This window comes from Ascidia mentula (genome assembly GCF_947561715.1).
Source record: "Ascidia mentula chromosome 2 unlocalized genomic scaffold, kaAscMent1.1 SUPER_2_unloc_2, whole genome shotgun sequence".
Taxonomy (NCBI): Eukaryota; Metazoa; Chordata; class Ascidiacea; order Phlebobranchia; family Ascidiidae; genus Ascidia; species Ascidia mentula.
The window spans coordinates 42,501-47,500 of NW_028113665.1; the positions used below are offsets into that span (position 1 = coordinate 42,501).

The 5,000-nt window shown below is 58.5% G+C and overlaps 2 non-coding genes and 1 pseudogene across 2 annotated transcripts in view; all 3 read left to right on the forward strand.

The window, feature by feature from the left end:
• LOC145915525 (small subunit ribosomal RNA) overlaps nucleotides 1-729 on the forward strand; it is a 1,824-nt gene extending 1,095 nt beyond the window's left edge. Inside the window, exon 1 of the ribosomal RNA XR_014403893.1 lies at nucleotides 1-729. This exon is cut by the window's left edge and continues 1,095 nt beyond it. This is a non-coding gene — a ribosomal RNA (small subunit ribosomal RNA).
• Nucleotides 730-988: 259 nt separating this feature from the next.
• On the forward strand, nucleotides 989-1,142 carry LOC145915521 (5.8S ribosomal RNA). The gene has a single exon (XR_014403889.1). It is a non-coding gene; the product is annotated as a 5.8S ribosomal RNA (ribosomal RNA).
• Nucleotides 1,143-1,386: 244 nt separating this feature from the next.
• Nucleotides 1,387-5,000, forward strand: part of LOC145915681 (large subunit ribosomal RNA) — a 6,451-nt pseudogene continuing 2,837 nt past the window's right edge.

Genomic DNA, 5,000 nt, shown 5'->3' on the forward strand with positions numbered 1-5,000 from the left:
AGCTTGCGGGAAACCAAAGTCTTTGGGTTCCGGGGGAAGTATGGTTGCAAAGCTGAAACTTAAAGGAATTGACGGAAGGGCACCACCAGGCGTGGAGCCTGCGGCTTAATTTGACTCAACACGGGGAATCTCACCCGGCCCGGACACAGTGAGGATTGACAGATTGAGAGCTCTTTCTTGATTCTGTGGGTGGTGGTGCATGGCCGTTCTTAGTTGGTGGAGCGATTTGTCTGGTTAATTCCGATAACGAACGAGACTCTGGCTTGCTAACTAGTTACGCGACCCTATCGGTCGGCGTTGAACTTCTTAGAGGGACTAGTGGCGCTTAGCCACACGAGATTGAGCAATAACAGGTCTGTGATGCCCTTAGATGTTCGGGGCCGCACGCGCGCTACACTGACCGGATCAGCGTGTCGCCGCCTAGGCCGGAAGGTCCGGGTAACCCGCTGAACCCCGGTCGTGCTAGGGATAGGGAATTGCAATTGTTTCCCTTGAACGAGGAATGCCCAGTAAGCGCGAGTCATCAGCTCGCGTTGATTACGTCCCTGCCCTTTGTACACACCGCCCGTCGCTACTACCGATTGAATGGTTTAGTGAGGTCCTCCGATTGGACCTGGCGCGTTCGGCAACGGCCGCGCCGGCGTCCGAGAAGACGATCTAACTTGATCATTTAGAGGAAGTAAAAGTCGTAACAAGGTTTCCGTAGGTGAACCTGCGGAAGGATCATTACCGGCCGATCGCCGATCGAGTGGTCGTGCGTTCGACAGGTGGAGAAGGCTCCGTATCTTGGCGGCCGCGCACGCCCTTCGTCGCTGTTGAGGCGCACGCGATTGCACTTCGGTCACCCTGTTTCGTTCTGCGCCGAGTGCCGTGGCCATGTGCCAGGCTGGCTTCATGCGTCGCCTACGGCTGGCGACCGCTCGGCCACCGCTTTTTCGACTGTGCAATCCGGCTGGGTCGCGCTTGTCCAACTGACGAAGTCACGGAGGGCTCTTGGCGGTGGATCACTCGGCTCGCGAGTCGATGAAGGACGCAGCTAGCTGCGTGAATTAATGTGAATTGCAGGACACATTGAGCATCGACGTTCTGAACGCAAATTGCGGCACCGGGTCAATCCCGGCGCCACGCCCGCCTCAGGGTCGCGTTGTAACGTTCCCGCGCGGCGACGCGTCGGGCCGGTGCGGTGTCGGCCGTTGCCACGGTCGTCCCGCCCAGGACAGCACGAACGCAGTGTCAGCGCGCGAAACCGAACGCGGCGTGCGTCTCGTTACGAGTCGGCCTCGAAGAGGATCCCGGCCCGGAGCAGCACGGCTCGCGTTCGGGCGCGGCGCTCGCACGAGCTTCGGTGGCGCGCGCGTGTCTCTCGCAAACGAGGCACTGGATTATCGGCCTGAGGTCGGACGAGGCTACCCGCTGAATTTAAGCATATTACTAAGCGGAGGAAAAGAAACTAACGAGGATTCCCCCAGTAACGGCGAGTGAAGTGGGAAGTGCCCATCGCCGAATCCGCGCGCCTCTGCGGCGCGTGGAATTGTGGCGTAAGGAATTCGCTGCGCGTACGTCGTTCGCCGCCCGCGTCCTTCTGATCGAGGCCTCGTCCCGGTGCGGGTGTCAGGCCCATGGTGGCGGCGAGGGCGCGCGCTCTGCGTCTTCCCAGAGTCGGGTTGTTTGGGAATGCAGCCCAAAGCGGGTGGTAAACTCCATCTAAGGCTAAATACTGTCGCGAGACCGATAGCGAACAAGTACCGTGAGGGAAAGTTGAAAAGCACTTTGAAGAGAGAGTTAAAGAGTACGTGAAACCGTCGAGAGGCAAACGGGAGGGCCTGTCGAGTCGCGCGACGCTTTCAGCTGAAGCCGAGCGGAGCGTGTGGGCGTGCGGAGCCTTGCGGCCCGTCGTTCGCGCTGTCCTCCGAGCAGCTCCAGCGCACTAGCGCCGTGCGAAGGCCGCGACCGTCTGGGAGGCGGCGAGAAGGCCGCGCGCAAGGTAGCCCGCCCCCGGGTGGGTGTTATAGGCGCGCGGACACGTCGGCCCGTCGCCCGGGCGAGGAGGGATCGCCGCGTCTGCCCTTCGTGGGCCGGGCGTCCCGTCCGAGCCGGTGCGTCGCCGGTTGTGGACTGTGCTCAGTGCCCAGTTGCGGCGTGTCGGTTGCGGGTGGGCAGCGCCGCGCGAGACGCACGGGGTCCGCGGCTAACGTCAGCCACCTTCCCGACCCGTCTTGAAACACGGACCAAGGAGTCTAACGTGCGCGCGAGCCACGGGGCAGTGCGAAACCCATGGGCGCAGTGAAAGTGAATGTCGGCGCGGTCCGGCGGAGGTGAGATGCCGTCTCTCTGGACGGCCGCATCACCGGCCGATCTCGTCCGCTCTGCCGGAGAGGTCGAGCGAGAGCGTGCGCGTTGGGACCCGAAAGATGGTGAACTATGCCTGAGGAGGTTGAAGCCAGAGGAAACTCTGGTGGAGGACCGTAGCGATTCTGACGTGCAAATCGATCGTCAAATTTGGGTATAGGGGCGAAAGACTAATCGAACCATCTAGTAGCTGGTTCCCTCCGAAGTTTCCCTCAGGATAGCTGGCGCTCGGTGGTCGCAGTTTTATCTGGTAAAGCGAATGATTAGAGGCCTTGGGGACGAAACGTCCTCAACCTATTCTCAAACTTTAAATTGGTAAGAAGCCCGGCTCGCTCGGCTGGAGGCGGGCATGGAATGCGAGTGCCAAGTGGGCCACTCTTGGTAAGCAGGACTGGCGATGCGGGATGAACCGAACGCCCGGTTAAGGCGCCCGACGCGACGCTCATGAGAGCCCACAAAAGGTGTTGGTTGATCTAGACAGCAGGACGGTGGCCATGGAAGTCGGAATCCGCTAAGGAGTGTGTAACAACTCACCTGCCGAATCAATCAGCCCTGAAAATGGATGGCGCTGGAGCGTCGGGCCTATACCGGGCCGTCGCGGCGGTGCGAGCACGCCGGTGCGCTACGCTGCGACGAGTAGGAGGGCCGCGGCGGCGGGCGTCGAAGCTCAGGGCGCGAGCCCGGGTGGAGCAGCCGCCGGTGCAGATCTTGGTGGTAGTAGCAAATATTCAAATGAGAACTTTGAAGGCCGAAGTGGAGAAGGGTTCCATGTGAACAGCAGTTGAACATGGGTCAGTCGACCCTAAGGGATAGGCGAATGCCGTTCTGAAGCGGGGCGATGCTCGTCGTTGCCCCGGCGGACCGAAAGGCAATCGGGTTAATATTCCCGAACCTCGACACGGAGATCGGCGCTCCGGCGCCTGGCGCGGCAACGCAAGCGAACTCGGAAACGTCGGCGTGGGCCCCGGGGAGAGTTCTCTTTTCTTGGTAAGGGGCGGCGACCCTGGAATCGGTTTGCCCGGAGATAGGGACCTGGGCCCCGCAAAGCACCACGTCTCTTGTGGTGTCCGGTGCGCCCGCGTCGGCCCGTGAAAATCCGAGGGAGTTGGTGTAAGTTTCGTGCGAGGTCGTACCCATATCCGCAGCAGGTCTCCGAGGTGAACAGCCTCTGGCCGATAGAACAATGTAGGTAAGGGAAGTCGGCAAACTAGATCCGTAACTTCGGGAAAAGGATTGGCTCTAAGGGCTGGGCCGGTCGGGCTGTGGCAGGAAGCGGGCGACGGGACTGTACCGGACTGGGCGAACGGCCTGCCTTCTCCGGAGGGCGGGTCGTGAGCCTGGACCTGTGTCGGTCTCTGGCCGTGGAGTGCCGCAGCTACGCGGGTCTCGCGGCTCGCTTCGGCCGGCGTCGAACAGCCAACTTAGAACTGGTGCGGACCGGGGGAATCCGACTGTTTAATTAAAACAAAGCATTGCGATGGCCGCCACCTGGTGTTGACGCAATGTGATTTCTGCCCAGTGCTCTGAATGTCAAAGTGAAGAAATTCAACCAAGCGCGGGTAAACGGCGGGAGTAACTATGACTCTCTTAAATCCGAACGGTACCAAGCTACCCTCGCTTCGATGAGGAACGAAAATCGAGACAACAGCCAAGAACATGAAGCGGTCGAAGACCCACAGGCTGATTGGAGCGAGGTGTTCGATGCCCACCTTGATGAGTTGTCAGCCTCGGGCAACTCAAAGAGAAGTATCTGCGCAATAAATCGTCTAATTAGACTTCGAAATGAGATCGGGAACGTTGTTGAAGTATTGGACGATTTATTGTGCAGGTTGTACCCTAAGATTTTTGCCCTCAGGCGCAACCCAATGAAAAAGAGGAAGGAGGCGAGGAAAGATCGAGATGATGTGCGCAGGAAGCCATCGGAGATCAAACGCGAGGAGTATGCTCTCCAACAAAAGCTCTGGAGAAGAAATCGATCCAAACTCGCGAAGATCTTGCTCGATGACGCGCCTCTCAATCCGGAGGGCCCTCCGATCGAGGAGGTTGAAAGAGTATATCTTGAAAGGTTCGGTGACGAGTCACCCCCAGACGAGGAGCGAATTGAGAAGGCGAAAGTCAACAGACAAATGGGAAGTGTTTTGCTTCCTATTACTGAGCAAGAATGTTCGATGGTTTTGAGGCAGTTGCAGAACTCTGCCCCAGGTCCGGACAAGTTGAAGGTGCAGCATCTGAAGCTGATTGGTTCAAAGGTCCTCTGCAGGATCTTCAGCATCTGGATGCGTGCAGGGAAAGTCCCCATGCGACTGAAAGAGAGCAGGACTACTCTAATTCCGAAGTCCAATAAAGATCTCGAAGATATCGGGAAGTGGCGACCAATTACCATCGGGTCGCACTTGGTGAGGCTCTACACCAAGATCTTGGCAAGACGGCTTCAAGGAGCAGTAACCCTGAATTACCGTCAGAAAGCATTCAGACCCGTGGAGGGTTGTGCCGAGAACGTGATATTGCTTAATAGCATTATCAAGGACGCTTCAACAGCCAGGCGTCGCACGAACTTGGCAGTGGCAATCTTAGACCTTGCCAAAGCTTTCGATACTGTGAGCCATCATTCTGTTATCCGGGCTCTCAAAAGGCAAAATGTGCCGCAGTTG